The sequence below is a fragment of the Mastigoproctus giganteus genome, chromosome 11 (genome assembly GCF_048544385.1).
Source record: "Mastigoproctus giganteus isolate SK-2022 chromosome 11, ASM4854438v1, whole genome shotgun sequence".
NCBI classification, from domain to species: Eukaryota; Metazoa; Arthropoda; class Arachnida; order Uropygi; family Thelyphonidae; genus Mastigoproctus; species Mastigoproctus giganteus.
In genome coordinates, this window is record NC_143585.1 from 140,845,230 (window position 1) to 140,858,289 (window position 13,060).

The window sequence follows — 13,060 nt, forward strand, 5'->3', positions numbered from 1 at the left end:
GTGTGTGTGTGTGTGTGTGTGTGTGTGTGTGTGTGTGTGTGTGTGTGTAATATTAAAAAAATAGGTTATATAATAGTTATCATAACAATATAATTATAAACAAAATTACAATGCATAATACAAATTATATATACTTATATAATAACTTTATTCTTTATAGAGAGATAGTAAATAAAGATCAATTATAGATTACAAAATTAAAAGGTATCGTACAATGGAAGATATTTAAACACTTGCATAACTTTTCATAAATTTTCAATGAGATATTTGTGCCTGGTGTGATTCGCAGATTTCTTTGATATCAGGGGGAATACTGAGAGGCATACTCTCATTTCTTCCTCAATTGTTTGTAGTCTTTCCCTTTTGTTAGTTTTTATAGTGGTAAACACAGAAAATCCTAACTCACATAGGTAAGATGTAGAAAATTGCAACAGAATTACCACAGCTTTTTTTGTAATATGAGGATATTCATTCTTCATCTCTATCTAGAATTCATTGATAGATACTTCTTTTTTATTTAATTTCAAACTGCCATCATTATGTATTTCAATTAACTAATCCTGATTTATGACACTGAGCTTAGAATGGCTTGAAAATGATGCAACAAATAGGCTCATCAACCAGTCATAGCCTTCGGCACGCAAGTTTGGAAAATGGTGCTCAATGTTTTTTTTCCAGTGCTACAAGGTACTCAGAAATCAATGGTATTATTTCTTTACTCTTAGTTGTAGCAATGTGTGGAAACATATCCATGTTACTTCCCTTCACCATGGTGACCCACAAGGTTAACTTATCTCTCAGAGCTTGATTCTGTAAGTTAAAGATAAGATATTTTCAATTTTGCCTTGCATACTGGAATTAACCTTGTTTAAAGTTTAAAAGATATCCACTAAATATGACAATTTGGCATAACAATTATCATCTACAAGTAATATACAAAATTCTTCTTCCTTTTCAATGGCAAAGAAAGAATGAATCTTATCCTTCAGTTCAAGTGCTTGTGACAATACTTTGCCTCTAGAAAGATATCTTTCTTCCATACGAAGAAGAAGATTAACATGTTTTGCCTCAACTCCTTCACAAAGCTTGACAAAAAGATGTGATTTAAGAGGCCTACTTTTTATACACAGTCGAACTTGGTTATAATGAGCATCAAGGGACCAACAAAATTTACTTGTTATAACTGTTACTCGCTATATCAGTAATAGAGGGGTTGGGGAAACCCCTGGGACGTTAGACAATGAACACTTTATATCAGTGATGAGTTAAATCTGCCTTCTATTTTTTTTAAATTCTCAATAACTTGATAAAAATATAGATTCAAAAAACAAAAGAAATATTATAAAAAAATAATATAAGTTTATACCTACATATTATTTGTATTAATATGCTTGTATAAACTACAATACACTTGTTGTTCTTGTTTTTGTTGTTTGGTTTTTAGGAGCATTAGCAACTAAGGCCATATTGCTCTGGGAATATGCGGTGGTCATTCCCTTGACCTTTCCGCATCCTCCGTATTTGGTGGTGACAGGCTCGAACCCCAGTCTAATCAAGAAGCGTGTGCTACGCACTGCTGCTCCTTCCCACCTGGCTATGGAGGCACCTACAATACACTTAATACTAAACACAATTTATTTCTCTGCAATTAAAAACAATACTATTTAATAATAAACACAATTTCAATTAGTCTTTATTTAGGAATCTTAAAATTGATGTTTGTTTTAAAGATTTCACTTTGATATTTCTTAAGTTTCCCCTTAAAACACCCAAAGCGTTAAAAGTGTCATTACTTGCCTCAGTTCCTTCAAAAAAATTGACTAATGTGCAGAGGTGGATTTAACGGCGGGCGCGTGCCCTGGGCCCCGACTTCTGAAGGGCCCCGGAAAACCCCAACTTTACACCTTTTTCTAATGACACCAAGTTTGGTTTCATATGTGCAATTTTAATTACGTACAAGTTTACAATCGGCGGTAAAACCTGTATGTTTATATTCGCTTATTTTCATTATTACACTGCATACTATACACATACTACGCTGCATAGGCGCTGCGCTACCGCTCATTGGAGCAACAGAATCGTATTTGCTACTTTGTACTTACAAAGGTTCTCCTGCAGTGCAGACTTACGATATACGCAAATACGCGTATATCGTATATTGTTGAAATTATATTAAGATAAAATTAATAAAGAAAAAAAAATTATTTAAATATTTTCACATTTGTAATTTTAATTTCAAGTAAAATTCTATGATTTTTTTTGTTCAAATTTCTGATTGTTACTCCTATTATAGTATACTACCATTAATTATAATTATACTTTATACATATGTTCAAAACTTTGTGATTATTATTATTATGCTATTATTAATTATATTATACATATATTATATTCAAATTTTATTGGAAATAAAACATTAATAGTACATAATATTTTATTTATTTAAAAAAATGGTTAACATGTATTTGTATTTTCCCTGTCTCTCTCTTTTTTTTTTAAGGGGGCCAATATTTTCTTCTGCGCCCGGGGCCTCAACCGACCTTCATCTGCTACTGCTAATGTGTCCATTGCACCTTCAGCTTGTGAGATTGTTGGCACTGATTTTGATTCAGTTTTACTCGTCAGCTTATCATCGTCGTTGTTGAGCACAGCATCTACAATGTCACTCTCTGTAGGAAGACCACTAGTTAACAAGTCATCATCGACTCGTACAAATTCATCGATGTTATCTGTATTAAAACCTACAACTTTGTTACGTAGCAACCATTCACATAATGGTAAGTTGTTTTCTTCGTTTCCATCATCTTCATCTATGATTAAAATTTCATTTAAATTTGATTTCAATTTCTTGAAGCAATTCGATATGGTTGTCGAAGTAACATTGTTCCACACATCATTCAATAAATTTATAGCATCCAATATCGATATAGACTCTGTTCTGTTCTGAATTTCTGTTTTCTTTGATTGATCAGATGTAGAACTAGAAATCTTTCATAATATCCTTTCAAACTCTTGATTACACCTATGTCCATTGGTTGTAAAACTGATGTCGCATTGGGAGGCAGAAACACCAGCTGAATGTTGGACAAATTTTGAATCCGGGGATGTGCAGGACAGTTATCAACTAACAATAAAATATTTTTCTTCTTTTTTGAATAGCTCTTTATTCCAATCATTTATGTATTGCAGAAAAATATCCGAAGTCATCCAAACTTTCTTGTTTACAGTGTAATCCACAGGAAGTTTCCTTATGTTTTTGAAACACCGAGGTTTTAACGATTTTCCGATAACAAACAGTTTTTTTATCAGTTCCTGTCATATTTGCACATGCGAGCACTGTCAAGCGAGCCTTCGATTTTTTTCCACCAGCACATTTTCCCCCTTTGAATTTAAATGTATTGTCAGGTGTCAAATTATAAAAAAAATTCCTGTTTCGTTGGCATTATAGATGTCTTTCTCATTGAAACCTTTCCTGATTTCTGCCCAAACACGGTCAATCCATTCATTTGTCATTATTGGATCTGCAGATCAAGATTCTCCACTAATTTTTGCATAAACGATGCTATGTCAGTTTTTAAATTGATCCAGCCAATTGTTGTTACATACAAAATTGCCACATCCAAATTGTTTAGCAAATTTTTCCATTTGAACCTTCAAGATCAGACCGTCTATTGAAAATCCAGCATTCCTTTGTGTAGTGAACCATTGAAGCAATGCTTCATCAACGTTTGTAACCACGCACTTTCTAAATTTTTTTTTTTTCGGTTATGTTCTTTTCCAGTGCCAATATGTAAACATCTTTACTCTTCCACAATGTCGACACACTTGAAGAGGACAAAGAAAACTTTTTACACACTTCAACATTTTTTGCACCACTTCTAACTCACGAATAATTGACTTTTTCGTGAATTCAGAGCTTTCTTTTGTTAGAAGACATGTTTCCAAAGGAAGGGTTCATTTCTAACTGATTTTACTTTAAAATGGTCAAGTGATCTGCATAAAATATTCTTAGAAGTCCCGAAATGTATACAACATTCTTAGAAAAGTCCCAAAATGCATACAATGTTCTTAGAAGTCCTGTTTCCAAAATTCTTAGAAATAAATTTATGGTTCAGTGAATACAAGACAATTTGTAAATAGGGTAGTGCGACAAGCAGAAAGCCAATGCACTATTGTATAGCCCCATCCCCAGAAGGACAAGGTCATAAACTAGCCGCTAATTTGATGCAGGTGGTCATAAAGCTAAGTTGCCCTTTTCATTTTTGTCTATTCCAAGAATTGAGTTTTTTCAACTACCCAAGCAATTAAGAATGTTTGCATAGTTACCAAAATTTGTTCAGTAAATCCATGTAGTACGCTCATTATAACAGTGAGCAATTGTATATGGGAATACGCATAAATTAAAAACATTATGGCTTTTTGCTTGTTACAGTCATGATCTCATTATTTCCATGCTCGTTATTTCCATGCCCCCATCCCCAGAAGGACAAGGTCATAAACTAGCCGCTAATTTGATGCAGGTGGTCATAAAGCTAAGTTGCCCTTTTCATTTTTGTCTATTCCAAGAATTGAGTTTTTTCAACTACCCAAGCAATTAAGAATGTTTGCATAGTTACCAAAATTTGTTCAGTAAATCCATGTAGTACGCTCATTATAACAGTGAGCAATTGTATATGGGAATACGCATAAATTAAAAACATTATGGCTTTTTGCTTGTTACAGTCATGATCTCATTATTTCCATGCTCGTTATAACCAAGTTCGACTGTAGTTAACTGTTTTCACAATGTTTAGCACATTTTTCAGATAATTGCTGAGTGTTTTCCCAACCAAAACTTCACAATGAAGAAAGCAGTGTGTTGTTATGACATCACTGTTAACTTTCTTCACTAAAGATACAAACTCTTTCACTGAGCCAACCATTGATGGAACACCATCTGTACAATAATAGGACTAAAGAGATTACTGAATAATCAGCTGATATGTTTACTTATGTACTGTAATGACCCATTGCATAAACTACTCTACAAATTCCCACACAAGATTTCCAGCATAAACCATGAGTTTCCAAGTAGGTACTTAATGTATTGAAGATATCTTGACCTATCTTCAAGTTCTTTACAGCAGAAAAACTGATCTACTATTTTATCATTACGGACAAAGCCAATAAATGGGAGTAGTTGAGCCTTTCCTCCAATACCAGTTGATTCATGTACTTGAAGTGCAAAAATTTCGCTTTTCTTCACACTTTCATCTACATCTGCCAACATATCACTAATCTATCTGCTAATGGTATTATCGGAAAGAGGAATTTTTTAACTTAATTTTTTGCTTCGCTTCCAAAAAGTGTCCTTACTATAGAATTGCAAGCAGAGAGAATAAGTGTCTCTGCTTCTGTGTGAGGCTTCATATTTTTATTTAGCAATTAACTGAGCTACTAAACAGCTGGCCTCTTGGGCTTTATTAGAAATTTTGGCTATTTTGGTAAAATTCAGACTTTGTTTATTTAAAAGTCTCTCAAAATACATTCTAGACTTGTTAGTTAGATGACTAAGTTTTAGAGTTACATGTCTCTTTAATTTAAGAGATACCATTGCTTCTTTGGACGATATGTCACCACAAACAACGCATTTTGGTCTAGGACTATTTTAGCCCCACACCAAGTAAATCCATGTCCCAAATAACTGTCCAAATACTGACAATTTTTCTTCCTCACCTTCACAGCAGACTTGCTCAAAGAGGGAACAGTTATAATTATTCCTTCTTTACTCGAACCTCCACCTTTGTCCTCTTTTTCGTCTTTACCATAATCATCTTGATGTTTGTCTTCTTTTTTGCATTCACTACAATCATCATGTCTTCTTTTCTTTCTTCATAACAAACTTATTCATCTTACTATCAAGGGTATTTTCTAACTAAAATTTGTGTTGGCGATGGGTCATTACAGTATATAAGTAAACATATCAGCTGATTATTCAATAATCTCTTTAGTCATATTACTGTAATGAAAATTAATACCAGTTTTTTCTAAGATTAGTTTTTCTTCTTTAACCTTTTGCACCATGCTACTTCCGCCATGTGCTTACCGTACCACTCTAAATTAACTTCTGTGTGTGATGCAGTGCTATGTCTTGTTGCCGCAAAGTAAATTTAAAATGTTTTTATTTCCAAGAAAATATGATATATTGAAATAAAGATTTATTCCAAGTAGCCAAATATATCTTCAATATAGGTAAGCAACTTATCATCAAACTTAATTTGATACATAAATCCTGGGGCACATGTTTCGGTCATGTCGAGTCCCACTCGACAAGGGAGCACAAAAGGTTAACCGTAATGTAATATTGTATGTAATGAAACTGTTATCTTTTATAATGTGAGGTTTTTTTGTATTTTTTTTAATTTTGTAATTGTAAATAGAATGATCAGTTGACATATGCAAATTTTTTTATGGCCACACTTCTCCACTTTTGAGTTGAATTATCATATTAGGATGATAAAATATAAAATAAAATAAAATAAATAAAATAATTGATGGATTTCTATTAGTTTGATTTTAATGAAATTTGAGTGGCTTGACAAATCTTTTTAAAAGGCCCAAATATATTTCATGAAAATCTGTCTACTAGGAGCCAAGTTGCCATATGTGTGGATGGACAGACAATAGGCACGTTATACATATACACTCAATGGTTACTGAAGGGTGATCACCTGCCTAATGCCGTGTTGGGCCACCATATGCACAAATAAGCCGCTATTTGCCAAGAAGTTGACTCTACTAGATGTCTGAAGATGTCTGTAGGGATCTGAAACCATGCTGCCTGCAAGGCTTCCCACAGTGTTGGAATAGATAATGGTTGCTTATCCATATGTCTCACTTTCTGTTCCAAAGCATTCCACAAGTACTCAACTGGATTGAGGTTGGGCAAATTTGGGGCCAATCGAGATGAGCGATATCTTCACTGTGTTCCTCAAACTACTTGTGTACAGCGTGGGCCTGATGATATGGTGCATTATTATCTTGGAAGATCCCATTTCTTTCTGGGAAAAAATGAAAAATGGAATGGGAGGGTGCACGTGGTCTCCTAAGAGCTGCTGGTAGACCTCACCAGTGAAACATTGGTCCGTTGGTTTCAAGGGTCCTTGCCAGCAAAACATGCCCCATATTAACCCTTTGCAGTCCAATGTCGCATCTCATGCACCATTTTAGAATTTCTCTTCCAGTCTGATGTACCTTTCTGGTTTGCCAATTACATAGCTTGTTTTATCACTCTTCTGGTGTAATTATTGAACTGCCTTCTATTTATACCTCATATAAACAATTTTATGAAATAATTGAATATTTAAATTCAATGTTAACAGCTGGTGGCTGTAGTTTTTCTCCATTTTTAGTGTTCACTGTGTATTTACTCTCTGCTAGAAACAGTGTTTAATCATGGCATCAACATCTCGTAAAGACATTTCTGATGAAGAAATCTGAAAAACTCTTAGACCTTTCTGATTCAGAATTTGATTTACTTTTGTACAATAGTGAAGACGATGCTATTTTCGATCCTGATTATATATCTTGCAGCAGTGATGAAGAAATTGATGATGACCTTTCAACCAATGATTGTGTGGAAAACTGGAGACCAAGCAAAGTAAATGATGCTTCATTCAAATATTCCCAAAACTGAGTTTTACCTATTCCTTATTTGAAGAAATTTTGAATGAAACAAATAATTATGCCAAAGAAACTCTTTCAGATATGTTACTTTGTGATTGTTCCATATGGTGCGATGGATTTCAGTTTAAATAAATAAACTAAAGGCTTTTTTTTTGGTGTGCTTATTAATATGGGACTAAAAACTAAAAAACTTCTATATAGGAATACTGGTCTGAACAATGGACAGATATTTTATCTGTATCTCATATTGTGCTCTTCCTTCACGAGCTGCTATGTATTGCACTACCTCGAATAAGTAACGCTTCACTAAAATAGAAGACTATTACTTAGTCTTCTCTTCTTAATAAGTAATGCTTCACTAAAAGAGAAGACTTACTTATTCGAGGTACTGTAATACATGGCAACTCGTTGTGAAGGAAGAGCACAATATGAGATACAGATAAAATGATGCCTTCACACTACTAATGTAGTTTTTTTTTAAGAGTTGTTTATGGTGTGTTTACACCAATGTTATATAGATTATTAAACTCTTAAAGATATGATGCCTTGTTGCATTTAATTTTACTTAAATATTATCACGTACATCTCTCAAATTGTGGGATTATCTTCACAACTGGATTGTCATGTCTGCAATACAAGGGTACCTGCCCACCCACTGATGAAAGGCCAACAAGCTTTGAAACGGTCACCAGGGGGAGCCTGATATTCACGGAGATTCCGAGAATAGGTAACAACAGTCTTCTCCACTGGGGAAGTGTTGCCTATTTGAGGAATTTATGAGTTTTTGAGTGGTGTGAGTTGAAGGAGTTACTGTCCCTTTCATTCTTCCACTCCTACTATATCTTTCCCTCTAGTTTTTGCTTTTCTAAGTCTAATAGGGACAACTGGATAGTAGAGTTATTATCCCACACATATACAAACAAGCCTTGAAACAGTCACCAGGGGGAGCCTGATATTCACAGAGTTTCTGAGAATAGGTAGCAACAGTCTTCTCTACTGGGGAAGCGTTGCCTATTCGAGGAATTTATGAGTTTTTGAGTGGTGTGAGTTGAAGGAGTTACTGTCCCTTTCATTCTTCTACACCATTTCTTTTCTTCTTCCACTCCTACTATAACTTTCCCTCTACTTTTTGCTTTTCTAAGTCTAATAGGGACAAGTGGATAGTAGAGTTATTATCCCACACATATACAAACAAGCATTGAAACAGTGCTCTGAGAATAAGTAACAATAGTCTTCTCTATTAGTGAAGCATTACTTATTCGAGGTAGTGCAATATATGGCAACTCACTGTGAACGAAGAGCACAATATGAGATACAGATAAAATTATGCCCTTCACACTACTAACGTAGTTTTTTGTTTAAGAGTTGTCTATGGCATGTTTACACCAATATTATATTGCTTAACTTAGAACTGAAATGGTAATATAACTAATGGAAACGTGCAGATTGACCCTTATTGAAAAAGGATTTTTAGCAGTAGGTTCTCATGAAAAGATTCTATGTCATTTTCTGTAGGTCAAAAGTGGCTAAACTGACAACACCAAACAGTATAGCACACAATCACTGCAGAAAGTTGCAAAAAGGTAAAATTTCCTCTAGCTCTGCAAAGAGAAGCAAAAGTGCTACAGAGAGGACTGATCTTTATCCTAACAAAGCATTCTATTAATCAGGTAGTAATATTTTTCAGAGACAAGTCTTGAACATTTTCCCTAGAGATGTATAAGGCACAATGTTACAATGGTTCAATTACTACTGCTACATAGCATGTTTTGCGCATGAAAAAGTATTTCAAGATCCATCAGAAGATACAATAAGTTTATACATTAGCATTAGTTGAGGCATATGATGCAAGAAAGCAAGCTTATACAGCATCAGCCAAAAAAAAAAAAAAACCTTCCCATTTCACCCATCAGGTCACTCCAAATGTTTGTCTAGCTCAGCCTTAAATTTATTTAAGCTATCAACTTCCACAACAACAGATGGTAGTCTGTTCCAGCATTCAACTATCCACTGGCTAAAGGAAAACTTCCACACATCTATTCTACAACTGTCTTTCTTTAAACTGAATCTATAGCCCCTCAGGTTCTTAATCTGAGCAAGCAGAAGTATCCCATCAGCACTGAGCCTGCTCAAACCATTCAAGGCCTTATACACCTCAATCAGATCACCTTGCAGGTGCCTAGTCTCCAGATGCCGTAACTTCCAAAACTTAAGCCTCTCTTGGTAAGAACACCCCTATGTTACTCGCACCAATCTTGTTGCCCTTCTCTGTACTCGTTCCAGCAACTCTACATCCTTCCTAAAATGAGGCCTCCAGAACTGTATACAGTACTCAAGGCTATTGATAATCACCTCCTTGTCTCTGCTAGCAAAATTTCTGTATATCATTGACAAAACTCCCTGATCTGCTCTGGCAGCCCGTCTGCACTGCTCTGAGAACGTCATATCTGACTGCACAATTACCCCAGATCTTTTTCATTCTCCACCTCCCTGAGTGTAGTACCACACAGTTGGTACGTTTTTCTTGGGTTAGTGCTACCCAGTGCTTTTTTTGGGACGGTGCACAACGGTACGGCGTACCGGCACCTTTATTAACAGTGACGTGTGACATTTCGATGCAGTGCACTTCAAAATTTGTAATATTCCATAAATTTTTTTCATATATTTAACTACTATTCGAATAAATTTAAGATTATTTACCTAAATTTGCATTTTTCACTGCCTACAGTTAAGATATTTTCTATATAAAACTATAACTATTTTTATAATTCTAAATTACTCAGTCGGACCTCTGTTTAACAAAGTCCTTTTATAGCGAATTATTTTGAATTCCCCTTGGAAGTTACATTTAAAATAGTTTCTGTTGAGCGAAGAAAGTTTTCATATAGCGAACGGATTAGGAGAGAATTAATTGGGTACGCACTGTTAGCATTTCTGGCCTTCAAGCAATTTAGGCAATTAGTGCTGCTGCGTGAATTAAGAGAGGTAAAGGGATTACCATTCTACAACTTAGTGGTACCTGGTAAAACCTATCCGAGCACCTGTCCCACATACGGGGAAGTTGCGCTGGTCAGCAGTGAGCAGATCAAGGGGTATTCCCAATGGGCTCTGGTCCACCTACTGCGGTGGTGGCCAAACTTTTCTAGTACAGGGGCCATATTTAAAAAAAAAATTCAAAGTTAGATATCTTTAGTGTGTTACATTTTCCATATCTTGCTGCTTGTAAAAGTAAAATTGAAAATATTCAAAAATTTAATTAAGCACAATACACAATTACATTTACTGAACAAAACATTTAATGAGAATTTTTTCATAATTAACAAAATTTAAAATGCTGTTTTAGTTCACTTTCCGGGTGGGCCGTAGGTTGGACACCACTGTGAATCAACTGTAAGCGCCCCATTCGAGAATTACGAGAGAGTTGTTTTCTTTTACCCCGACTTTTTTCCATAAATTTTCCCTATCTCTGTTTACATGGTCACAGTACCTGATTATCCGAATGACACTGACATTTTGGACAGTTTCAAAAAAAAAAAAAAAAAAAAAGAAAAGAAAAGAAAAGAAAAATATCAAATTTAAGAACTAGTGATAATACCGATGACGAGAGAAGGAAAACGAGGACAACAAAGGTATTAATCCTTCTAAACATGAATTGTTGGCATTTGGAAAATAAAGTTAGAAAATTCAATTATAAAAATACAGTTAAATGAAAGAGATACAATTTGTCGATTTCGGGAATACCTAATTGAAAAGATGGTTTCGGAAGAATTGAAGCATTTGATAGACGCTCTGAGTACAATACCAATTTCATCGAGTGAATGTGAACGAGGATTTTCACAAATGAATCTGATCATCAGCCCAACCAGAGCTTCGTTGATGAAAAAACAGTTTCTTCACTACTGCTTCTTAAAATTGGAGGCCCACCGCTGACCCGCTTTGATCCAGCAAATATTGGTGGCTGCTTTGGAAACATCATTCATCAGCAGGCACAAACAGTAAGAAAAGAAGTCAGCATAGGGTGTCGGATGAAAACTTAATAAAAATTTGGAACGTTCTACAAAAACTTTATTATGAAATTATTTTTACTTGTTATTTATTTTTACTTATTATTTTTACTTGTAGACAGAGAGACTATGTAATGTCTCTCTGTCCGTCCGTCTGTAACAGCATTGTATCTCTGGAACCACTCAACTTATTGACTTGAAATTTTGCATGGGTTTGTACATCATGTGGGCCAACAATAATGCCATATTGTTCGTTGTTGACAAAAATTTGTCTGAGAGATGAGGGGGGTAACATGTGGAGGGACAAAATGTTGTCGACAACCTATAGCTTATTATACACTGTTGGAAAGAGCTCAACGAGTAGGTTTGAAATATTTTTAAAATTAAAAATGGTGGCGCCAGACAGGAAAATGTGAGTAATTTTCGTGTCTCCCCCTCTATTTCCGTCGCTAATGCAGCTAAAAATTTAAAAATCACATTAGCTGTACGTTATTCGATGCTTATGAAGGGAAAACTATTCCAATTGAAATCTATTATTTACTTTTTGTGTTAAAATTAAAAAAACAATTTTTTTATTGCATTCCGATTCTTTGTACTAAATAACTCTCCTTTTGGTGACAAAAAGGTTGCTAAATAATTAGCTAATAATTCTATAAAGGTCATTTATAAATTTTGCGACGAGAAGTATTTTTTTAACAATTTTCAAAGCTGGAGTTGTCTCCCGACAAGGAGGTACACAGAGAGCCAGTGTTAAGGCGGCGGTGATGGGGAGGCACCTGTGTGGAGTCTTGTATAGCCCTCACTTGCCAGTCGCTTTTTCTCCAAGACTTTAATCGCTTCTCCAGGAAGAAGTCGGGGGTCGCTTCTCCCACGCTTATCATTCACAACAACTGGAAAGACTCAAATAGACAACATTTTCGTTAGTTCCTCAGTTTTAGGCCAAGTCGGGGCACTAGAAACTTTTTTTTCAGTTACCATAAAGCTCTCTATTTTAGATACTACACTAACGACCATTCGTGACTACGGACCCTTCATCCTGAGTGCCCGGCACTCAGTAGTTGACCGATTTATTTACTTATTTTACTTATTCTTTTATATACTCGAATAATAAATTTATGCTTAATAAACTGTGTTAATATACTAAATATGTTGTTCTTCCAAAAACATTACTACTAAAGTAACAATATCAGGAAAAAAAAATTTTAGAGTACTTTTCATATCCTTTTAATTTTCAATTTTTCCTGATAGCAAAGAATGAGTACCGGCACCTATTTTTTTTTTTACAAAAAAAGCACTGCTGCTACCCATATGCAGTATTTTGCATTTGTCAATGTTAAACTTCAGTTGCAACTTCTCAGCCCATCTACCTAACTTTTCTAGATCCTGTTGCA

General features: G+C 34.8%; 1 protein-coding gene across 1 annotated transcript in view; it reads right to left on the bottom strand.

Moving 5' to 3' along the window:
* LOC150078477 (uncharacterized) overlaps positions 1–13,060 on the bottom strand; it is a 265,739-nt gene that overhangs the window by 101,701 nt on the left and 150,978 nt on the right. The gene's annotated exons all lie outside the window — the stretch shown is intronic.